Raw genomic sequence first — 25,489 nt, forward strand, 5'->3', positions numbered from 1 at the left:
TTTTTCTTGTGGTTGTGTGCCTCACTTTGTGCCATTTTGTGGCTCTGTGTAATTGTTTTGCATCTCTTTGGAGTTGCTCCGTGAAGCTATGTGGAAATTTAATAGAGTTGCCAACAAGGAATGCCAATTATTTCTTAAACAGGGTCTAAACCAGAGCTCAGGAGTCAGGAGATGAACTCAATCTAACAGGTTGTTCCTCTGAATTGTGAAGTAAATGTTTGTGCGTTAGTTTATTCAAAGCAGTTTCCGATTTTACATTTGATTTTAGGAAAATTCAGTATTTTCAAACCTTAAATTAAATCAAGTCAATTGTTCAGTTTGGAAAATCATTGTAAACTCACCAACAGTCCTCAAATTAGCCATTTAAAACATGTATATATTTATATGTAAATTAATTTTAATGTATTCACCAGTATTCCAAATATGTTTCATTTTATTTTATTTTTTTTTATTAACTTTAGTTATACTATTCAATTTTCTATATGATATAATATTGCTTTGTTTAGTGTGAATTCCTCTCATATTCCAAACTTGGATTTTTCCAATGCATGATCCATTAAAGTGGATTTCAAGTTTGTCTTGGATTCCTAATCTGCAAACTGTAATCTAAAAAGATGAGGCTGAGACCGAGCACACCTCTTGGGAAGTAATAGGCAATATCGATATAAATGAGGAATGATCACTTTGCATTACACTGCGTGGCTCCAGAGGAGAAGGGAGCGACTCCAGCTGGCACCGTCTCCTTCACTATGTGAGCCCGAGTGAATTGCAGTACAACAACCTGACGCTGGTGCGTCCATTCCAGCCCACTCACACCAGGATCCGCAGCAGCCAAAATCAAGCCAACCTGCATCAGCCACACGCATGCAGGAAATTAATTTGCTACGCCTTCAAAATAAATCACAACAAGCCTCTGGTGGGAGATGGAGGCACTTTGAAAACAAGGACGAAGGTGAGTTCTGCGTATGGAGCCCGAGGAACTGATGGGGGAAATTTGTGCTTCATTTTTATTTATGTTTGTGTCTTTCCCTGCAAATCTGCATCGGTAAAGTCAGAGAGGGCAGAGACAGAAATTAGCAGGGGTTGTTGGGGGCAGAAGCCAGACGAACTGAGATTTTTGGGGGTCAAAAAGAGAGAATTGCTCTTTTTATTAAATATATGTTTTCCTAAACACCACATTTTCTAAGTTTTCAAAGTACCCATCAATCATTTTTGAAAAATAAAGGCCAGAAAATCTTTCAAGATGTGCACTTAACACATTATGAAATGACTAATAAATATCAATTAAATATAACTAGCAAGTCTAATAATAATTAAGGGTAGAATATTTTAGTAACGATGTTTGATATTTCTGTTTACATTGTAAAATAGTGGAGGGATGCAACAGGTTTGATCTCACAGCCACAAATTCAAACACCAACCCACACCATCACTAATACCTCTATGAAATTGTTAAAGCTGTTGTGCTTTTAACACCCTTACTTTTTTTTTTTTATTTAGTCGTAAGTCAAACATTAAGATGTTAAGCATGTTTGTTATATTTATCACAGTCATTTCACATTATTTATTGAAGCAGGTTTTGGAGGCCAGTTTACTTATTTGGGTTATTCAGGTTGGTATCCATGTCTGCTATGCAACTTGGGTATAAAACTCAGTGGAGTAGGGAAGAGAGTCCATATTTAATTAGATGTCGTGAGAAGAAATATCGGAATATTTATGTTTCTAATTAGAATTTAGTTGCAAATACAGTGTGCATAAAATAAGATTTCCTGTGAAATGAACAGGATCAAAATATGCTGCTACAGGGGAGGCGTGATGTCAACTTATGAAGTGAAATATTTCTTCTAAAGGGGCTGTATCATGTATGTTAATGTCTGTTAAAACATTGCTTTATCAAACACATCTTAAAGAGAGGGTGATGTCATCATGAAATGGCACTATGTGCTTGGAAAGTATGACACCATCCCTCTAACAAAACTATGAACGTATGAAGATTCTCTATTGTATGAGCATAACTACTGTGTGTGTTGGTTACTTTCTATGCAACCTCTGTTACACTATGTGGTTGTGAAATTGCCTCAAGCTGTTTCTGGATTTATTAATGCAGCCAAGGTGCCTGTGTGTGCATCTTCTACCAACACTTTGTTCCCATTTAGTGGTAAGAGTTTGAATGACATCCAGTTGTGATCTTGCATTATTCATCTGTATTTGAAATACTGTGGTGATGGACCAGACAGAAACTTAGTCAACTTCAAACTCCTGGTCTGCCGCAGAAACGATAAAATTAATGAATCAGGGAAATTAATTCAGTTGCTTTTTCTTTTCTGAATTTAGTGGCTACTTTGCAATAAATTTAGACTGATCCCCAGGCTATACTTCCTTAATTTCAAAGTTTCTGTCTGCACATGATTAAGCATCTGGTTCACCTCAAAAAGTCATCTGATTACAAATGTGAAGTTTGAGAATTAGATCTTGTGTCTGCTGGCTTGTTTCTTTGCCTCAGACTGGGTCTAATTAAAATTGTCCTGTAGTGTAATTTGGATTTGAACCGCACTTTATCTTACTGGATTTGAATTTCAGAATACGATACTATGAAATGATCTTGGATTTGGACAGAATTGTGTTACTTTTTTCTGGAGATAAATTGACGCTCTTTGTAAAGATTATATGTCTTTAAGTTGGCGCGATGTAAATAAACTGACTTGATAACTTCACAAAGTAAAGCCCCGGCAAAAATGCCACTCAAAGATGAAATTACAAAGACTTTTATTTTTGAAATTCTCCACCGGATGTTGTGTTTTCCCTCCTCCCCGCTCCGTGTTGACACCGGCCATTCAGTAGATCCCCACCGAGCAGACTGGACTGCCGTATTCAGAGACCCGAGCTCCTCTAGTTCCTGTTTCCGCTGCAGCCTTTCTGCTCAGTTTTCTGGAGCAACAAGACTCGCGTCAGACCCAGCCTCCGGCAGCCTCCCCGCCGTGCCTCCGGTCGGATGCCTCTGGAAGCTGGCGCGTCAGATAAAGGTAGGAAGCGAACTATCGCTTTCATTTTGAACGCAAACGCTGTAGAAGGAGGCAGCGCTTCAGCTTACGTTTCCCGGCCTGTTGACTGCGTCGCGGCTGATGAGATCAGGGTAGCCAAATAGCGGTCACGGCAGAGAGCAATGCCTGTTACCGTTATCTGAGCGCCGCCGCTCGGACGTGCTTGTGCGTCTTCTGTTGGGGATGTGAGGATGCTAGCCGGTGCTCCGTGCCACGCTTTGTTTGTTAGCGAGCAAAGCAAGTGGGACCTGTGTTGTTGTTACCTTGGTTTCAGCTGTGAGACCGTACCTTCAGTGTGGTGGATGAATCAATCATTTATTTGACAGCTTTTCTTTCAGGTACAGTTAGAGCTAGAAGCCACTTAGCTCAAAAATATAAGTATGTTTGTGACGGTGTGGCGTCTGCATGAGATAATACCGTAAAAAAAAAAAAAAAGAAAGAAAGAGTGAAACACATGTGACTCACAACCTGGAAAGAAACGCGCCTGACACATTTAGTTGCGCATCCTCTTGTGTCGTCTTGTTTTGTTGTGAATGCAGCTGCCGGTTTGGTCAGCATCATCGCTTGGCTGCTGCGGCCAGGATGAGAAAATGTGCAGGGTAATAATCAGCACAGCCAGGCAGGAGTTTGCTTTCAGTATCTTCAGGTGTGGTTTAATAAGGCCTCTGATACGGTGATTAAACGACACGGTCTGGCATTTACACCAGGATAGTGATAGGGTGACTTCTGTCTCACACAACTTTACGAAGCTGTGTGATTACAGAGGCCGAAGACGTCATGCAGAAACAATGATGTGCTAAACGTGGATGGTGAGAAATGACCTGGTGTAAATGTGCAGCTCTTTGGAAACTGCACGCATACAGTACATTGCATGTAAATATTCGTGACCCGTTCGCTTTTACATGATTTATTGTTACCACCACAAACTGCCCTGCGTTTTTATTGGGTTTTTATGTAATAGATCAAGAAAGTTATATGGTCTTCCCCAGCGTTGCAGCTCCAGAGGATGATTTTTGTTGTTGTTGTTTCAGTCAGTTTGGATGTAGAGAATCTGTGAGCCAATTGTCAAATGTTGCCACAGATTCTCAATTACGTCAAGAAATGGACTTTGACTATGCCATTTTAACACATTACGTCATCTAAACCTATTTTGACTTCATTTTTCTGGTTTTTGTCCTGTTGGACGGTTTCACTTTACCCGATTTATAAGCTTCTTTACAACGTCAGAGGTTGTTAATAACTTTACAACCTCTGACGTAAGTTATTAATGAATTGTCCACCACATGATACTGCCACTACCAAGTTTCACCAAAGACATGGCTTTTTTAGAGTTGACAGCGCATATTTTGCTGCCATTTCTGGCTTGTGACTTCATTTTGACAGCCCATACTTGTGGAGTGCACCACCAATAGTTGTCCCGCCAACAAGACGTAGAAAAATCCCAGTATTATTTATTGTCTCTGCTGTTTATTTTATAAGACTCTTTTCATCTTCCTTGCATGACAGCAAACTGTTTCGACAATAAGTGCCGTAATAATTCCAGACTCCCAATCCATTTGCACCAACACTCCTACTTGAATTGCAGCTGCTGATTGCTGATAAGACGGAAGGAAACTCAACACCTATGGACAACTAATTCATCATTAATGTTATCTTATAAAGCCTGCCTTGGTTACTGGCAGAGCAGATTGATTGAGTTAGTTGCCCTAATCCATTCATGAATAAGTAAACAGCCGTATATATTGTGGCGACAGCACTCTGTGCCATAGTTGGAGGCGGTGATGGCGGTGGGGGGGTGAGACGCGAGTCTTGTACTCCGGCCTGCCTCAGATAGATGTCTGCCTAAATTTTAACTCCTCTCAACTGTCAGTGGCCAATTATTTTACGTAAAGCAAAAGTGACTCACTGTTCGGCTACAATTTGCTTTGATCAGGGCTGTCGTGCCATTTTTTTTTTTTTTGCACTGAACTTAGGTATTCATATCTGTCAAGTGCAAATAATTACATTGGAGTAGTTAATTCAAGGCTGTGCAATTTTTGATGATTAAATCAAATAATGGCAAGGGCAGTCAGAATGATTCCTTAATATTTTCAAAAAAGGCTTTGAAGCTTTTTTCTTTTTTTTAGCAGAAACCAGCTTTGACTTTTCAAACAAATGACTTCAGCACGCTGGCACCTTTCCTGCCATGTTTACACTGAGTCACATGCATATGTAATGCGTTTTGAGAAGTAGGGTCCATTTCCTCTATTTCATTCTGCCTCTTTCTGCCCTTTATGGCCCCACATCGAAAACCTCACACCACTGTCTGTCTTCATTTTTTGACTAATGACTTCATTAAACACATTAGTGTTGCTCTGCCAAAGCCGTTAGGCGCGCTGCACTGAGCAAAAATTGGCGGTGACTCCTGTGATAATTTAACCTGTACATAAAATGTTGGCATTTGTCACATGGTGAGGAGCCTTTCTGTGTTTGTTTGGCTTTTTTTTTTTTTTGTGCAGCAACTCACTGCCAAGTGGAGTTTTATTTAAAATAGCACCCGGATTTGTTTTTCATTTCAGTTCTGTCTGCAGCAGCAGCCCCGTCACCTGCACAACTAGCGCCCATGTTTGCATGAAAAGCCATTCTAATTTCAAGCATCACAGTGTTTTGGCTCAGTGTACAGTGTGTGTATAATGCTTGATATTGGCTTCAGTGTGCTGTGTATACATTCTCTTCCCTGCTTTTGTTGTTCCAGATATATCCTGGGTCTCCGTCAGTAGGTTGATGATGGGGATGGGGTTTTGGGAGGGGGTGGGGGGAGGCTGAATGAAGGAGGATTTATTTTCAAGAAATATTTTGAGGTGGAGTTCCTCATACTTTGAGCATAGACAACAGGGAAGTAAAAACTCTATGCAAGACCTTAAAATCCTCGTAGCAAATTGTGTTGACAGTGTTACCAAAGGAAGCATGTTCATGGCGAAGCATTGTTTTGTTGGAATTGTTCATCTCAGTGCAGCGAACCTCAGTTCTAGGCTATACTATATCTGAACAAAGCACAAACTATTGAAAAGATGCCTTTGTTAAATGTGGGGAATAAATATCTATGGGATTATAGATGTGTTCTGTGAAAAAAATCAACGTTTGTTTCCAACTGGTTGGCATTCATTTTGTTATATCTGCCTTTCATGTTGGCTTTATTTTTTCTCTGCCATCTTTTGAAACCAATTACTAATCTAATACTGTGTACAATGGAAATAATAAGAACTGAGCATGCCAGTATTTTCCACAATAAATGTATTTTTAATGGGGCTATTGACACAAAATTCACTATCCGAGTTACATAAACACACAAAGAATCAAAAACAAAACAGTCAATAAATTAGGTTTTGTGCAACAAGGTGGAATGGCACAGAAAATAAATACTGAAAATGCTGCGTGAAATGTTTTCACTTCTAAGGAGGAAAACCTTTGTTGGTATTGACAGTTTATATTGTTAAGCTGGTCAAGAATGTCCCAACTACATTTCTCTTTTCACTACATCAAACCACTTTAGTACCATATTCTAGAAAGCAACCCCACACCAACATATTCCCAGTTCCTAACTTCACAGTTGATATGCTGGTTTTCATGTTTCTCTTACAAACATGGTGTGTGCAATTTCATTTAAAGAGTTCAGCTTTGCTCCTATCTCATAAGACGATGCTCTCCCAGTGTTATATTGGTTTGTTCAAATGTTCTGCAGGAAACTTTAAACAAGCTTCAAAGTGCCTATCACTTAGGTCTGAGTGTGCACGGTTATAAAAAGTCACCCCATGGTTCCCAACTTAGCCACTTTGTCGATGTGGCCAAATAAAAAAATCTGTATTGGCCAAAATTGGAATCGACAGGCCAGGCTTTTTAAAGATCGGTCAGATCGCTGCACTCTACTGCGAGTGTCATTAGAGGTTTCTGACTTGGGCTTTTAACCACTCTTAGTGCTAATTTCATGTCAGTGAACCTATTGAAAATATATAATTCAAAAAAATGTTGACATGACCGGTACTTCTTTTCCTCCCTGTTCCGTGGTGAAGACTTTTAAGAGAACATCATATATAGGGTACGTATGCAGGCACTGAATTTCTTTTATACGTTTTCAGAACGTGGCTAAAGGGCAAAGTCTGTAGGAGAAAGCTGTTCCTCCATCAGTCTTCTCCCGCTGTCATCCTTTGCAGAGGGCCATTATTATCTGTATTGTAAGACAGAGTGTCTGTCTGGTGATTGTGTGAGCCAATCGCAGGGTGAGTGTGAGGCAGGTTTCCATGGAGAATGGCGGCGAGGACCGGCCCGAGAGGCTGCTGAAGCTCAGCTTGAACAAGCTGGACTGATCCGGGCTGATAGCATTCTCCAGCAGGTGAAAGAGTAAGGCCCCAGAAGCCTCTTGCTGTTTATCTTCCTGTCTCACTGAGGAGTTGGGAATAGTTTAGTTTGAAAAGAACAATAGTAGCTCTACTCAACAGCTTTGTGGCATTAGGTTGGATTAGTTTTTTTCCAGACGGTGGATTTATATCACATAAAGCTATCTTTTGTTTGGGTATGAAAGATGTTACAATGTTAGATTTGGGTCATAGTTTAGCTTAGAATGTGACCTGCCTTTGTTTCACTTGTTACCAGTGCAAGGGCTTGACCTGAATGCTACCTCAGATGGTCTACTGCCCTGGCTCTGTTTGGCCCTGCAGGGAGGTTGCTCAGCAGGAGAGAGAGAAATAAAACACAAGATAACATTAGAAAAGATGTGTATTTCTGTCCTCACAGTAAGCAGACTTGCATGTGTTTGGTTTTGATATATCTTGGGCAGTTATTGCTACAGCAGCCATGCCTGGGAAGTGAGTCTTCTTGGCTCCAGAAATGGGCATCCTGTACTTCCATTCCTCCTTTTTTTTTTTTTCTTGGTATAGGTAAGAAGCACATAACTCTGCAGTTCCTCGACCTCCTGCGGTTTTGCATAAATTTCCCTCTCCTCCTGAATTAATACTTGCAAGTATTCATACCCCTTCAGTTTTTTCACACTGTGTCATGCTACAACCGTTAACTTCATAGGGATTTTATGGGATTGACCAAGGATTAGCAACTCCACTCTCGGTGAGCTACTGTCCTTTTATCTTTGGATACTATTTGCTACCTGAATTACAGAAATTATAATGGCCGGGTTTTTAAAAACTTTCTGTCATGCCAAGGAGGTGATTTAGCCTTTTCAGTTAGGTGTGTCGGAGCAGATATGCATCCAAATGTTGCAGGACAGTGGCGAGCTTTTGGCCAGTATTCGACTCTCTTCGCTCACACTATAAAATCCAGTGCAACTAATTGGCATCTGTGTGTGTAATGGAGTCCCACTAAAAATACAGCTGTTCTGTTGGGGCTTTAGAGTTTTGTTGGACCACATTAGGGAATAAAAAGCCCAGTAAAAGAAAAAGGACTGTGGTTAAGCTATTAAATAATATCCCAAGCTCTGGACTTCTCCAAAGCACACTTCAATCCGTCATCCGGAAATAGAAAGATCCCCGCTGCGAAACACTGTGGTGGCTACGTCATGCTGTGTGGATGCCTTTCTTCAGCAGGGACAGCGACACTTCTCAGAGTTCGTAGTGGCCAATCCTGGTAGAAACCCTTCAAGAGGCTCTGGGAGTATTTTAAACTGCAGAGAGGTTGACCTTCTGGCATATCAACAACCCCAACTACACAGCTAAAGCTACAATTGAATAATTTGGAATTACACATTTTCATGACTTAGAATTGCCAACTCAGTTTTCAGAACTAAAGTTGAGAATTTTTGCAGTCTTGAAAACCTACATTCCCAAATGTGCTGATTCAATTTGACTGAGCTAGAGCTATTTTGCAAAAAAAAAAAAAAAAGGTAAATAAATTTCTACATAGCAAAAGATTTTTAGCTACAATACCAATGAAAAACTGTTGATACAGGGAGACTGAACGTGGATGGTATACAATTCAGATTATTTGTAAAAAGAAAAACGACAACAATCACTCTCATCATTGTATTAATCTGTCACTTCATAAATGCTACTTGCTACATTAAAACTTTTTTTTTTATGTGTGTAGTTCTGTGAGTGTCATAACTAGATCAGAACAAATGAAGGTTTCCAGCTCTTTCTCTTCCTTAGCAGCTGAATTCAAATGGGTATGACACACAGTGGGAACTTTTAGCTCATCAGAAGTTGCTCAGGGATTCACAGTGGGACACAAACAGCCCCCACCGCCCTCACCCCCCATCTCCCCTCAAAACCTCCCACATCCTCGCAGATTCCCTTGGTGCTCAGTACCCTGGGCCCATCAAAGTGCCTTTTAGCCGCTGTGAGTCCACGGCTGAGGACGGGATCAGAGCGAGCACGGAGGGCTGGAGGGATTCAGAGACGCTGTGAAAAATTCTCAGCTGCCCGAGAAGACGCTGTGCTTTCTGGGTTTTAGGAAGTGGCGCCACACAGCGCCTTACCTAAAGCTGGATCTGAGTTTGCTTTGGTCTTCAAGAGCCCTTCCTCTGAACCGGAGTGTGTTGAACGCACAACCCGCTCTGATGGCATCAAAGGATACGTAGGACAAAGGTTTTGGAGTTTGGAAAGAGCAGATAGAGGAGGAGATTGAGATGGCTGCCGTGCTCCAGGCACAAACACTCAGATCATTTCTAGAACACAGCAGAATAGCTGAAGAACCAGACGCTGGACATTAGGATCATAGTGACAATAGCCCCAACTGGAACTCGGAGTGCTCAGGCTCACAGCGACATGCAGAAAGGCAGCAAAGAGCACGACTATGAGCTCATGTGACAGAACTGGTGCAGTTCCCACACTTGGGTAGAAAAGGTTGTGTGACAGGCCTGCCTCTGCATGGGGGAAAATTTGGGATTATTCTGCTTTCAACGCCGAGTCGGAATTTCCCAGCAGCCGCTGCATCGCCACACACGCACACACCCACACACACACACACACACACACACACACACACTGAATGTCCTCCATTTAGTCAGGAATATCTGATTTAGTGCTAACCGGTATCGAGTGCCCTGTGTGTGACCTCTTCACGTGTCCACAGAGGGTTCATCCCCAGGCCCTGGAAAGTGGGCGCTGGAATGTGATGAAAGGTGGGCATTATCTTGCTCACATGCGGGGAGCTAGAAGTTTCGCTCCTGCTAGTCCTCCTTCCTGGAGGGCTTGTTTGCATTAGTAAGGCAACGTTGTGATTACTGTTAAACTATTGATCTTGAAGGGGTCAATTAATCTCTGTGACCTGCACTGAGAGGTCACGAAGCAAGGTTACCTGCTTTGTAAAGCTGGAAGCGATCCAGTGTTACTTAACACCTAACCCCTTTCCCATGTGTCTTTGCCAAGTTCACGAGAGGTAAGGTGATTAATGTGGATGGTTTGCTGCTCTATGTCTCTCAATAAGTTCACTGTAAGTGCATGTGGCATTCGCAGTGTGTGCCGCTGATGGTGCGGCGGCGCGCGGGCGGCGGCTGAAACGGTTTGCGAGGGATCGGAGAGGATTGGCCTGATTGGATTTCAGCCGCAGGAGTCCTGTCACCTGGCACAGCGTGGTGCTCTGGAAGTCGGCGGGGCGGTAATCAGACAGCAGTCAAACTGTGAAGAAACAGCAAAATTGGCAGTCAGGCACCGATGGCACACTTACTCACAATGGGGGAAAAAAAATGCCAACAAATACTCGGTATAACTCAAGGGGGCTGTGTGTAAGATGAACAGTAAACGTTCACAATCTGAAGAAAGGAAATGTTTCTGTTTAAACATTTTCAAGGTCTTGAATCATAAGAGAAAGTAGAAGGTGGAAAAACATCGGTGTTGAAGTGATTTACCTGTCCTGTTGTTTACATGCTGAATAAATGAGCTTTGAAAATAAGTAGCTTTTTTTTTTTAATGAAAAATATCCATCACGTCTTTCCGTCCATCCATCCATGCATTTGCCTGTGCAACCAGCCATCCCCGGAGTTTTTTTGCAGGTGCCATATTTAAAGGCTGATCACCATAGAAACTGATTTTGACAAAGACGTACATAGAAGTGATTAAACTATGCTGTTGCCTTCAAAGACTCAAATGCGGTCTTTTCTGTCTGGATTCCAGGAACATCCGCCCCACTTACCGTCTTTTCTTATCACAGGTCGAACTAAGATCCAGTGCTGCGTGAAACAACCTCTTCTGTTCACTTTTCTTTTTATAGCGCTTGTTAAAAAGCACTCTGGGAAATATAGGAAATCACTAACTTAAGCCAAATATGATGAAAAACCGGAACAAAATTGTAAATATACCAATCAAAGCTGAAATGCATTGTTTGGTACATATTGTGCTTTTCGAAACATTGCGGATGTAACTGAGGACACAGCATGCTTTAGTTGTTTTTTTTTTTTTATATCGCTGCACAATGGAGTGAGGGGGATTTAATTGGGGTCATCAGCAAAAGATTCAGCTGATAATGCAGAGAAGGAAGAGGAGTGGAATTTTAAGTAGTCGCCTGTTACAGGTACATGGATTCGATATGACCATAAGAGACTGAATGCAATCCTTGATCCTAACATCTCAGGCCTTTAATTGTAACTAATTCACAAGAAATGATTTCCGTTATCCTTGAAACGTTTTTTTTTTTTCCCCCCCTTGTAGCATAGTGAGCAGCATGGCCTTCTTATCGGAGATAAATTATGAAAAGTGGATTTTATGTTCATATATTGCACAAATCATTCTCTGCTAGGTTTCTTTGCAGCGGATTTAAAATTCAGAAACTTTCCTCAACTTTCACAGCTCATTTCCTGGTAGTCAGGAGAAACATGAGCAGACTTTTACGATGATCCGACAGTAAGACAAGAAAAAAAAAAACAAACGACCGTTTTGTCACTCTTAATGTGACTCAGCGCAGGTAATATATTCACTTGTTTTATCGCTTTCTATCAGTTTGAGTTCGTTACCCTTGGCCGCTGCATGCTATTTTTACAATCATTCTGCAACCCAAGGACAACCGACATGTCAAGGAGCAGCTGCGGTTCCCACAGTGAGCAAGCTTTACTTCAGGCTTTCATGCGGTCGGCTCAGCAAAATACTAAAGCACGGAGCAACTAGAGCTACAAAGCAGGGAGAAAGCATCACATCAGCATGTTTTGACAGTTATTGTAATTGCAGTGCATTTAAAGAAAGGATTTATTGTTATATTAACCTAATAGATGTATCTTGAAACATTTCCAGGAGCGTTCCCCCTCCTAGGATACAGTTGTAATATCTCTTATTAGACCTCACAGTGATGTTCAATTTATGATCGCTTAATGGTATTCCTGGGTATTAGGGAGCTCTGTTGGCAAGGAAAGTCTCATTTCCAATGTTTTGGTTATTGATTGAATTATAAAATGAATTTATAATGCTTGTGTTGCAGCCAGTGCAATATTGATGCTTCTTCTTTTATTTTATGCTGCGTTGTCAATAAAAAAATCCTCTCCTTGTGCCAGTGCAGATGGAGGTTATTTATTGGTTGCAGGGGCAGTCAGTCTAAGCAATGCGCGTGTTTTATGGAAAGCAACATGCATTACTCTCGAGACAAAGCAGGCAACGGGATGACAGCGGTTTTTCATGCACAAGAAACAATTGAATGTTCTGTTCCACATCACCCCCAAAATAAATATTTGCAGAAGTGAAAAAGTGGGCTGCTTCCATTACCAGATGCTACAGTGAAAGCAAATTGAGATGTACAATTAGTACTGTTACTTTGTGTTGACGTCTGATTCTTCTTTTCATATGTAATCCCTCTGTTTTTAATAGTTTGCATAGCTGCAGCTGAATAAGAATCTGAATTGTTTGTGACGTTATGCTGTCTGTAAGTTTTCTCTTCATAGCAGTGCTACAACTTTGATCATTCATCTACAATATATAATCTCCTTCTACATTAAGCTTCTTACTTACTGTAACACAAGATTATATGCTCTCTGGTGTCTCTGAAACTTCAGTCAGTTATGGAGCACGTTTTTTTACTATCATAGATTAGCATTGGCACAGTTTGATACTTTGTAGAATGGAAAAAAAAAACCTAGTTCTTATTTTCCCTTTTGGTCAATTGTTTTCCCTGTTTACTTTTTATATCGGGGTTTTATGTTTCAGATTGTTTTGCATTCTGTGTGGTATTTAATTAATTCTACATTGATACAGCCAATTGGCACCAAAGAAAATGAGTGGACCTCCTGGGTTTGAGGCTTTGCAACCACCAAGTAGTAACAATCAAGTAGTATTTAACCTTGGTGTTTCAGCTTACCAATCCTCATGTGCTTGAGAATGTTTTGGATATGGGGCAAAAAAAACATGTAAATAGGCAAATATTCCATGAATAAGTGAGTTAAGTTCAACAGAAAAATCCTCAAATACTTGACTGTGAAAAGACAGGGACACGCTGTGTTTCCATCAAATCATCTAATTTTTTCTTTTAGCCCTGATGATAAGAACCAGTTAAGGAAAATACAGCCCGTTCTGGTCTTTGGCTGATTCATTAGTGTATATTCGCATAAAACCTTTATGGTATTAGGGCATACTTAGTTTGCCTGTTGTTGTAAGCTCGATGTTTCACCACAGCCCCAGTTACATTGCAAGTGTATCTAGAAAGAACAAACAAGTGAAGAAAAAACCTTGTAAGTGTTTTTTTGGTTAAGTTTCTTGTCACCAACTTGCTTTCCCATGTCAGCACTCTTTAAAATAGTGCATTTTGCTGCCTCTGCAGGCTTGTAAATGCCTCTCAGCATTTATAAGAGTGGTATTCGCCTATGGCAAGAACCTCAGTAAACCAACACAAGGCCATATCCATCCGACACTTCTGCCATGTAGCCTCCGAGATTTTGCCGTCTCCTATTGTTCCTCTTTTCATACTTTCATTGCACAATTTGACATTGTCTTATTGCCAGTGCCACTGGTGCATGAAGGACTTTGAAAGGCCAGTTTGGCAGACCCTGTCCTCAGTTTTAGCTTTTGTCTTGAAGAGCAATAACAACATGCCAGTCAGATATAAGGCCCCTAATAGGCCTCAGTGTGATGACACAGCTGTCCAAGACCCATTATGTTGTTGGAGCTGTAAGACAGATTGGAGGAGGGGAAGAAGGAAAGCCACAGCAAGTGCCTGACCGCAGTCCAAAAAACATGATGCAACATCGTTCAGTCAAGCAGCAGGGAGAGCATGACAGAGGGCCGAGGAAACAGCATGGAGTTAGGCCGAGCCAGTGGGACGGATCCTGTCTGCGTCAGTCGCCCCTGAGCCAGTTTTGACGAGGACTGAGAAGACACTCGTGTGACGCCAGACGTGCCACCGCGTTGGAAACGTGCATCTGTAGAACAGCTTCGTGACGCGTAGTTGCATGAGAAAAACAGAAGCATGTCTTTGTGTGAATGTTTTTTGATCTGGCAACATCGCTACAAATTAAAGTCGGCATATCAAGTTAATGTGGAGCTTTAAATACCTCCCAAGAGCTCTTTTTCAACTCTGATTTGAGGAGATACTAAAGGATTGTTGTTGATGGATTCACTTTTATGGCTGCATTGAAACTTTCCATTTTGAAAAAGACAATAAAGCCGGGAAGCCATCCGAACTGCTTTGCCGTCACATTGCAAGATCAATGAGGCACAATGCAACCCCATATGGCATACTTACTCAATGTCATTTCTCCATCTTATGGAGTCATTTAGAAACCGATAGATCTGATCTGGTGAGAGCTAATTTTATAGGCATTATTGAACCTAGGTCTTGGGAGTAGTCAGGCTTCATGTGTAAACTCGGCTCTCCGTTTTAAAAGCTGCTCTATCTACTCAAAGGAAATAACAAAACGCCTTTCTCAATCATAGCAGCATCACCCGCCTCACTCGCTCTGTTTGTCCTAATTGAAGCACTCTTGAGCCACGTTTATCACTGTGGCAACGTTACCCCACAGATAATCATTGTCTTGTGGATTAACATAACAACAGAGAGGAGGCTTTGCTTTAATTCCACCAACACTGGACCAAGCTCCTTTGTGTCGGCCTGCCTGCCGGGCTTGTCTTAACTGGGATTAGAAGTTCGAGCCCTCATGTTGTGCTCATGCCCTCTCCTCAAGAACTTGGCCCAACTTTCCATCGTGCCCTTGGATGGGTCTGATTACTAGGAATAGTAAACATGTCTTGAGTTATCAAAACTTGAAAACAAGATGACCTTTTTAGGTTTAGTAGACATTGGCCATCACGCTTTGGTCTGGCATTTAGACTATTTACCAATGTCAATGTATGAAAAGGTTTCAAACAGTCGGGGTTAAAAAGCAGAATGCCATTCCTACAGTTTGAGGTCTTACTACTGAGAGTCCAGAGAAAGCTCCGCAGTAATCAGCGCTACGCTTCCCCAGCTGCTGGTCAACTAGCAATGAGATTTTCTTAGTTTTTACAGGACAGACAATTTTTGGACAGTCGGTGAATGAAAACGAATTGAGCATCCTCTGTTGCTCATGTTAACATTATGCAGCAGTTAAAAAATGTGTTGATCATCTGATAAAATTACATTTGTTTTTGTTTCTTTTCATATGTGATCTTGTAAAAACTGTGATCATTTTAACCCAGGTTGTCAGATTGTGAAAGTCTCACTCCGGCCCTTGTCCACTGCCATTTAACTAACTAAAACTAAAGGACGTTACTTTTTAGGAAAGAGGCAGAAGTGCCAACCGGCTGAGTTCAAATTGCTTATGATGCTGAAAAAAATTTTGTTTTAATGTTAGTCTGAAATTAATCTGCCAAATATTCTTCCTTTTAAAAAAGCGACACATTGAAAGCTTTCTTTCTGAAGTAAATCGACTGAACTTAAATAGCACTTTTTGTGTCATAATGACCACTTAAGGCACTTTACACCAGAAAGACATTGGTCTTAATATAGCACACAGGGCTGGTGTGAATGTCCTCCTAATTATTTCTGTCATGTTGTTTGTGTAAAGGCATCCGATTCTTTAAAGTTGAAAATGTTAACATAAAAAACTGGAAGTAGTCTAAATAAGTAACAGAAATTGTGACAATATGACTTTTACCTAATGGTACTGAACCAGCACACATAAGTGCCCTGGCTGGTGTCATTAGAAATGAGTCACAATTGGCAGCAAGTGGGTGGCTGGTGGCAGCTGAAGGGAATGGAGGCAGGCGTGGAGCAGGAGTGTGCTGTGCCGTCCTATGCTGATCTTGTCAGAGCAAAGCGGTGCTCCGCTGGGACACTGGGTGTAACCGCTTGTGTCCTCCAAGCTGCAGGGGGGGTTGGCGACTGAGGCGGGGGAGTGAAGGAGAAAGTAAAGACGAACAGCGGGGAGCGGGGGCAGCCACTGACCTCGAAAGCACACAATATTAAGAAGAAGAATAAAAAGCAGTCTTCCCATTGCTTCACTAATACGCGTGGTAATTTAAAGACTCTACAGAAAAGAAATGTCAGCGATGTGTGGGTGGGCACATTTCAGGGAGACAGAGAGAGAGAGAGAGAAGAAAAATCATCCATCAACAATCTGCATGGTGGTTTCTTGCGGCAAACCAACTCTGGCTTCTCGAGCAAACAAGTGGCAAAGCATGCAAAAGGAATTTCAGGCCCTCTCAAAACGATGACCACACGATGGCTGGGGAGCCCCTTTGAGCGATTAGCAGAGCCTTTATGCTCTCACCACACAGACACAAACCCGTACACACACTGATCTTTGTTCCATTTATTCAGTGATTGTGGTTTCACGCATCTTCCTGCAGCTGACATTATCTAAGTACATTATCCATTGCTAGGCTTTTTATCCAGGCTGATAAGATGTGTTTAAGGCCAATGCTTAATTTAGTGTAGCATGAACTGTAAGTGCTTGGCAAAACCATAGCAACCTGACATTGCCTGCAGCTCTGGGTAGCATTTCTGTAGTATTTTGGGGTTTTCTGCATGTGACTGCTTTGTGAATTCTCTTGAATGTTCTCGTTTTGTGGTCAGTTTTTCAATAGTTAGAAGATCTAAGCAATCAAAGAATCTTGTTTTTGTTTTTTTTTGTATGTCCGTGCTTTCTTGTGGAGCTGCGCACAAACAGTTGGAGCGGAGGGGCCGGGAGAGGAGGAGGGGGAGTGGGGTGAGGCAGGGACCAGGTGACATCTGTGACCTAGCACAACATCGGTGGATGCTGGACACATGCTCCCTCCTCAAAAGCTGCTGGCACCGTTTCTGCCTCACTGGGCCCATGCCCACACAAACACATCCCCAAACGCCACACATATATTTTCTTCAGTTCAACTTAGAGCTGCTTTACACAATGCTGTCTAATTAGTTGAGTTTAGCTAGTTTTGCATTTTCAGACAATTGTTTCGCAAACATGAAGCCAGGACAGGAAGCCTGCTCACGGTATGCTTTTGAAATTTAACACTGTAAAGACAAATTATCACTTCTAATATGGTGGTGGCTCCATTAGGATGTAGAAAGAACATTCTTAAGGAGGATAAGGAAGCTGGATAAAAATGAGAAGAAATGCTAGAGGTTGCAAAAGACTTTACATTACGGGGGGAGTTCACCTTTCAAAATGAGTATGACCCTAAAAAGACAGCCATAGTAATAATAGTACAGAAATATTAAAGTACTCACTAATGGGAGCTGAATAGATATGACCAACTTTCTTTCCTTTTTTTTTTTTTACATGAACAGATTTGAAAACCATGTATCATTTTCCCTTCTTTTCACAAACTCATTTGTGTTCATCACACAAAGAAAATCGCAATTAAATGTCATGAAACAAAATGATGGAAAAGTTGAAGGACTGTTATTACTTTGCAATGCTTGGCTAAGTGCCTGAACTGAAACTTTTTGCAGTTTCACAAAGTGATAATCGGGTGATTAATCATAGTTTCTGAATTATAAACCTATTATATTTAGTAAGCCATTAGCTGTGTTATAATTGAACTGTTAATTAAAACAGAGGCCATATTTTTCCTTTATTAAGTCCCAAACTCCCCTCAGTAGTCGATTTTGCACTCAGTGAAAAAAGGAAATCAGAAATACTGGAAAATTTCTAACAAAAAAAAAAAAAAATGAAGTAGCCAGCTTTTGATTAACTTGTTTAAAAGTAATAAACTACTCTACATAGCATTGCCACAGAGTGGCAATAAAGGCTTCATATGTCATTAGTTTCCTAATCAGACTAAGAAGAAGTACATCTACAATATGTGCAGAAAATTCACTAGTAAATGATTGTCTTGAAGAAATATCTCTCAGGAGTTCTGGGATCCTCTCACACAGTGTTTGCATCTCTCTTCCATAATCTAGCAACCGTTTTGGGAGAAAACGTGTTTGGCTTGTTTGTGTTGTTAATGTTGTCTTTGACTAGAGTGGCCAACGTAGGACATTGAAGCGATAAACTGCACAGTATGTTAATGTTAGAAGTAATATGTAATATAATATTTTTGGAGTGACCCAGACATGTAAAAAGCTGGTCAACTAATTAAGGAAGGATTTGATTTCTGTCCTACTAATAAAGATGTTTAAATAATAATAGTTTTTAATATGCCACAAAAAAGAAAGGTTAATCAAAACGAGGAAAGTGTTTGTTTTTTTTTTAATTAATGGAGCTTTTACTTTGTTTCTCTACTTTCTGTGAGCTAGCTGCCTCATTTTCATTCAGAAGCAAACTTTTTTGATAAATTAGCATGGAAAGCTATCGTAGATGCTACAGTGTTTCCAGCCGCTTCTAAAAACCCTAAGAACTGCTACACCCAATTATAGTTAACACACAACACAAGCAGTCTGCCTCTTACTGCTTCTGTTCCTCTACCAACACCACCAGCTCACTTAGCGTAGTTTCCCAAAAACTCAAAGTAATCCACATCTAGGACTATGTCATAAAAGGCATTACATTCCTGCCAGAAGTCAAGATGTATTTTTATTATTATTATTTGTTTTCTTTGTATGCGCCTCTACCCATCACTTCCCTTCTCTTCTCCCTGCAGGGAATACAACTCTTCTCTTACTTTTTTGCATCCTGATAAACCAGACTCTCCCTCTGATCTTTCTTATCTGCTTGCATCTCATGCTGTAAAGTCCTCTTCTGTTTGTTCTAAGCTCCCTGACTGTTTTTTTTCTCTCTTTTGCCCCCCCCCACTCCTCTCTCCAACCCACCACTTCTCTCAGGTGACGGCTAGGGCCACGTACTGGTGCGCAATGAATCAGACTTGTCAGAGTAACCAAATTGTATGTTGGCCCGCATCCCGACCCCTAGTGTTTATCAGAGTCTATGATGTACTGTAGCTAGATAACCCCCCCTCCGAACCCTTGCTTTCTTTGTGCAGTATAGATTTGTTGCACTATATCTCCGGCAGCACAAGGCTCTCCTTGCCTGCAGAGGGTGTGTCCAGCGCCAGGCTGCGCTTGGATGCGTCAGGTTAATGCTGCTGGCTAGCACGGATCCAGCAAACAAACATCCATTACTGAAAGCAGGGAGAACGGCTGTACAGCCAAAAGGCCACACACAAAGTGCGCGCAACACATGTGTGCGTATGGTTGGATTTTTCGACGTGATTGTGTAAGCATCCACGCTGACCTGGTATGCACGCTGCATTTCAAGAGGAAACTGTTTCAGACCAGCTCTAACCAGGCTTGGGGCTCTGGCGTAATAACATCAAGTTGTACTTGGCAGAAGAAGAAACCTTTAAACAGATTGCAGCAGCAAACAAGTTTGTGTGCACTCCCTGCTTTGTGAGGCTTTCGGTCAGCATTATTTTAGCTCTCTGCAAGCTGGAAACGGGAAATCACGGAAAATGAAGGAGATTGTTACATTTTCCTTAAACTTAAATAGAAAGTCCCTCAATTTATTCTAATGTGAACTCCCTTTTTGTTGTTTTTGTTGGAGTCTTGGCTGAGAATTCAGAATGCGTTTTGCTTGCATGAACCACCCCTCAAAATTCAGGCAACATAAAGTATTTATGGGCAAATGATCATGAATTGGCTTCACCTTCCAATTAAACATTGATGAGCCTGGGAATCAGAGAAAATAGGCAATTTGGATGTCACCTGAAGCCTTCAGGAATGTATTTCGACTTCATTTTGTTCTGCGCAAGATAATCTGTTCGAGTATGAGTTCCCTTTCATGCCAGCGCAAGACACACACACACAAAAAAAAAAATCCTGGGGAAGAACAGCAGCCTTATGAATTACTTCACTGGTTGATTGTTGACCTTGGAGGTGAACGTGTTTGTTATTTTTAAGTAAAACAAAAGAGGCTAATTACTAAAAAGCTCCACTGCAGGGTATAAAAAAAAAGGAATAAAAATCTGAACATTTTAAGCAAGCCCTAGATGGTTTAAACTTTCGATGGTAATGTGTGTAAATGAACCAAACAAGGTAACTATTGCTTTGTTAGCCTCATTTTAAGTTCTAATATTTCCTGCATTCCCTGAAGATAATATTCACAGTACTAGAAGGGTATGTCATCCTCCATGGCTGTGTTAGACATTCTCCTGCTCCATGTTTCTTATCTTTAAACGGTCAACGAAAGGCCAAGAGGCAAAAAAAAAAATAATAATTATAATAATAATAATTGCTGGTCCAAACATTTAGAATCCAGATGTCTTATCAGTTCCAGCAGTGTTGTCACAAGCAGAGCCAGTTCCCCTCTGATGTGGACTGGCAGACCAGACTGTATGAAAACTTGTCTGAAGTCACCATGACTTTGCCCCCTGTATTCTTCTAACAGCTCTGGAAACGTCATCACAGCTGAACCTTCATACAATAATCATGTTGCATGTTGTTGCTTAGTCTGAAGCAAATCACAAGAATCTCATTAAAGATGGATGGAGTGGACATTTACCAGCCAGTAGCGATTTCTCACTGGAACTCAGACAAACTAACTTTGTTTTAATTCAAAATTAGACGTAAAATAAATATGTCAGCCCATTTATGGAATGTCAATTGTTCTTAAAACTTCTTCAGAAACGTAAACAAATGCACTTTGGCTCCGTTAACTCTTTGCCCAGGTATATTTTGTTGTAAGTCTTATAAAAGGTAAGTCTTGATATGACATTGTTGCCATTTCAGCCAGCCATAACAGCAGCCCCTCATGCTGAAGGCGAGTTCAGCCTGGCAGTTCTAAAAGGGCAAATTCTTAAAATCTGTGATATACTTGAACCTGCATTGATTCATGTTCATCTTTGAGTGCAAAAGAAAAAAAAAGAGAAAAGATTTGGGAAGATTCTGTTTTACTAGGCTTTCCCTCCGCTACACTTTGATATTTCCCTTCCGCCATATTTACCCTTGACTTTGTATTGGCCTAAGAACGCAGAACGGTTATTTCATGTGACTTCGTTCTGGTAAAACGCACCTCCGTCGGTACGATCTGTCACACTCTCAGAACCTCATTTTCTCTCCATCTGTCACTGTCTCTCGTACTTCTTCACCTTCTCTTCCCATTTCTTTCATATGATCTGATTTACAAACAGACATAGCTCGCAGATATGCGGTAATGTTAAGGAAAAAAAAAACCCCGGGACTCTTGGGTTAGTTCTGATATTCCGTCAACTCCTCTGCGTCTCCTTTGTACGCTCAACGCCGCCAAACGCTTGCCTTAGCTCAGGTGTGAGAACGAGGTGGCAGCCTGCTCTCTCTGTCAAGTCCTCGGCTCCCACTGGCCTTCCAGATGGCCTTGTTGTCACGACCGTACCTTTTGGCTCACACCACACTCCCCGCATCCTTCATCAGCCCTGTCCCTAAGTCCCTTTCCCCCCCAAAAGGCACGCAGATGGAAATTATTGTGTATGTGCAGAATATCAAACAAACAATTCCTGATTAGGTTGTTGTTTTGGATCTAAAACAAATGGTAAAGCAAGAAAAAGCTGGAAAACGCCATTCTTTGTTTAGAAGGTTTACTTTGTTAGTGTTCCAGAAGGCTCAATGAGATTTTTTAATTTTTTTTTAACAATGTACTTCACATTTGATTTGCATGAAAGAACTTTGTGGTGGTCTCCACACCTGTTGGCATCTTAAAATAATTAAAATTCTTTATTGCAAAAGAAATAACTGCAGCAAAACATCATTCGGCCTGCAACATTACAGATGCTTCACTGGAGTTATTGATGGGGATGTTTAGTGCTAGTTTAAAGTAGGGCTGTTTTAACAAGCTGCACATACTTACATTTGTAATTTTAAGACAAAAAATAAATACTGCCACACCTGCCAGATAAATGATTGCCATTTAGATGGGAGCTGATGGCAAACATTTCACCCTTTGCTGCAGTTCTCTTCCAGTGAGCTTTGATGAATGTTTTTGTCTCCTTTTTGTGTGGTGGTTTAGGAAAATTGGGTGCTAAGCCAAAAATTGCAGTCGTGTTTTTCCTTTGAATTATTGTTCCGATTGAAGATATTGTCAAACTCCCAAACGAAGAGATTTTAGAGGATTCCTTGGGAACGTTTAGAAAAACTGGGCTGAAAGAAACCATCTTTCCCTGGGAGATGCCAGCTACTTGTGCTGTTTTTTTTCTAATAAGGCCAGAAAAGGGGGGAAAAAACAAACAAACAAAAAAAAAAAACTCTTTAGATTAATCTGTGCAGGAGGTTTCTGTAACAGAAAAGTTTTTTAAATCCCTGCTCCTTAAATTATTCAGCAAAAATCTACAGATGGCTGTCCCGCTTTTGTTTTGAAATGCAGTCATGCTGCATGTTTCCCATCCATTCAGCACTGTGGATTCACCGTGAGGTTTCTGACGGGGAACCGACCACTCGCTTCCTTCTTTGGCCACGATGCGAAGCGGCTAACCCCGGCTTGTTGTTGAGGAAACGAGGGCCGTCCGTCCGTCTCGCCGCGCCCCTCTGACGTGGCCGTCATTTTTGAACTTTGACTCGAGCCCCCTTCGTTCTTGGTTTTAATTCTGTTCCCATCATCTCCCCTTTCAGTCATTATTGAAACAAGGTTCAGCTATTCAAAGATATATTCCCATTCGCTCTGTGTCTCAGCGGCGCTCCTTTTCATTAACATGCCTCATTCTCACCGCGCTCCTCTCGCTGTTAATACATTCCTCCTTACTTCCCCTGGTGAATTCCTCTGTGGTGTGTATAAATAAGCTCCCATTTGTTGTTCCTATCATGATCATCTCTCCTGCTGTCCTCCCCTCCCTCTCAATCTCTCCCCGCGTGCCCCTCACCTCCTCTCTTCTCCGTAACCTTCCTCTCTCCCCGTTTGCTTCCAACCTCGCTGCAGGGTTATCAGTCCCCTCCCGCCCCTGTTTCTGCTCTCCCCGTCACACTGGCCCCCCGCCATTCTCATCCATCCAGGCCTGTCGCAGAGAGCTAAAGGCGTTCAAGGTCCGTGACTCCACCGCCGACCTGTCTCTCGCTCAGAAATGGCGCCGATGCAATCAAAACGAGACACGTCTCTGCCGCAGGTGATTTTAATCGCCGAGTACAGTATGAGTCGCTTTCATTCAAGCCCTTTTCAGATCAGCAACCAGAAGACGGAGGGGGTTTGATAGTTTTTGTCTCTCGGTGATGTGATCACAGCCAAACTTTATCTGAATTCAGAGTTTTTCAGGGCTTTTCATCCATATCTTGCAGTCCCCGATCCACTTGGTATTCTTTGGTTGTTGTCCACGTAATAGACCACATCAGCACTATTCTCTTCAGAGCCGTTCCCCTCCTCCCCCTCCACCCCTCACAAAAGAGTTAGCACTTCCCCGGCAAACTCTCGCTTCAAACGGCGCACGCAGCCGCGTTTGAACGGCAGAAAGCCCAGCCTTGATGTAAAAAGCGCTCGCAAATGAAAAGTCCCCCAGAATCCTCCTCGGTGGAAAATTGAGTCATGGCCCCTTCTGCTTGCGTAAACTGACAGACAAGCCAAGCGAAAAATGGAATCAAAAATGTCCCTATACTCGGGGAGTGTGTGGGCTTGAGCGGTGACAGTGTGCAGCTCTGTAACAAGCACATGCAAATCAAGTCAATCCAATCCCCCAGGCTCATTAAAAAAAAAAAAAAATTGTCAGTGAGGACAAAAGCTGGAATCTGCTGTAACCTTGCATATCCATAATAAGTGCTCTTCGCTAATGTGGAGTGGAAGGATGTAACGCAGGTTGACATTATGTGGCTGGCTGCTTCTTGAGTCTGAGCTGTTACTGTAGATTCTGATTACAGAGGAGTGTAAGTTAATTATGTATTCAAATTGACCTGAATGGACTCTTTCACTTAAATGTTGCCTCAATGTTGAACGGTTAAAAAACAAACAAAAACAAAAAAATCTGATTTTCTTTAAACAATGACACAAAATGATACAAGATAACATCTCCAAAATCTTTATCAGTAGCAGTTAAAGTGCTTTATGTTCAGTTGGTGGCTGTGGTCCTCTTAAATGTAGTTTTTTTGTTTTATTTTAAAGAAATGTTTCCGCTTACCTATATTTATTTTTAGCGTTGCGTCAGTCAGTGAGTAAAACCCTTCTAAATTTATGTCTGATTTGAATACATCGGCCACTTAAAGCGTCTTTCCCCTTTTCTTGCCTGTCTCTCTCCTTTCAAGAGCAATATAACCTTTAGTAGTAACAAAAATAGAAATTGTGATGTTTTTTTTTTAACTCTTAAATCTTCTGAAGGCTACTATTTGAAGGTACTATTTGCAGCTTTCAGTTTTGTTGTATTTCTGTTGCTTCTGCAGACACTCCATTACGCAACCTCTTCTTGTCTAGTTAATGCTTTATTCAGTTGTCAAGTGACTCGTGTTTAAAGTTCACTACCATTACCGATCCTGAAAATGTCTGGTCTCTCTGAAAGCGGTGATGTTCCTTTATTTATATGTTGTCTTTTTTCTAAAATTACCAGAAATTCTCTGACTTCAGTCTTAAATGAAAATTCTAGCTTAAATATTTTATATTTAAGTCACAACTCAACCACACCTGAAGCTCGGCTTTGAATCAGGTTTCTTTGGAAACAGAAACTGATAGTTGGACTCGTCCTTGAATTACATAATTTTCCCCAGCGATGTTGACAGATGCCTTATTTTAGCTTTTTGTTCAAGTAATTACTTTTTTGGACTTAACTATCAAGAGTCAGCACACAGCTTCAGCTACTACAGCTAGGAAATAGTGCATCTGAGTGTAGTGATGGATTCAGACCTGAACCTTCAGATACACATAAAGACGGGTACAAAATTGGCCTTCTATTACCAGAAGAACATTTCCTGGTTTAAAGGATTCATGTCCCAAACTTGATCTTGAAAAATTCCGTCATGCTTTTATCTTTAGTTGAAATTAATTAGTGCAACAGTTTCTTAACAAGTCTGCTTAAAAAGTCAGTTAAAACAGCTGGAGATGATCCCGATGCTGCTGCTCGTGTTCTCACTACAACTAGGAAAATTGAGCATATTATACTGTTTTAAAGTCCTCCTTGAAGCTCAAGAAATAAACTTTAAACGTTGAACAAATCTCCAGAAAACTGCACTGATTCTGAATCATTAATTTCCTTTAAATCAAGTTA

General features: G+C 41.2%; 1 protein-coding gene across 1 annotated transcript in view; it reads left to right on the forward strand.

Annotated features, from left to right (window-relative positions):
- The first annotated feature begins 2,799 nt into the window (after nt 1-2,799).
- Nucleotides 2,800-25,489, forward strand: part of LOC103133601 (alpha-(1,6)-fucosyltransferase-like) — an 85,009-nt gene continuing 62,319 nt past the window's right edge. Inside the window, exon 1 of the mRNA XM_007545417.2 lies at nt 2,800-3,023. The gene's annotated coding sequence lies outside the window, so the exon portion shown is untranslated. The remainder of the gene's footprint in view (nt 3,024-25,489) is intronic.

Source organism: Poecilia formosa, unplaced genomic scaffold (genome assembly GCF_000485575.1).
Source record: "Poecilia formosa unplaced genomic scaffold, Poecilia_formosa-5.1.2 Scaffold1, whole genome shotgun sequence".
Taxonomy (NCBI): Eukaryota; Metazoa; Chordata; class Actinopteri; order Cyprinodontiformes; family Poeciliidae; genus Poecilia; species Poecilia formosa.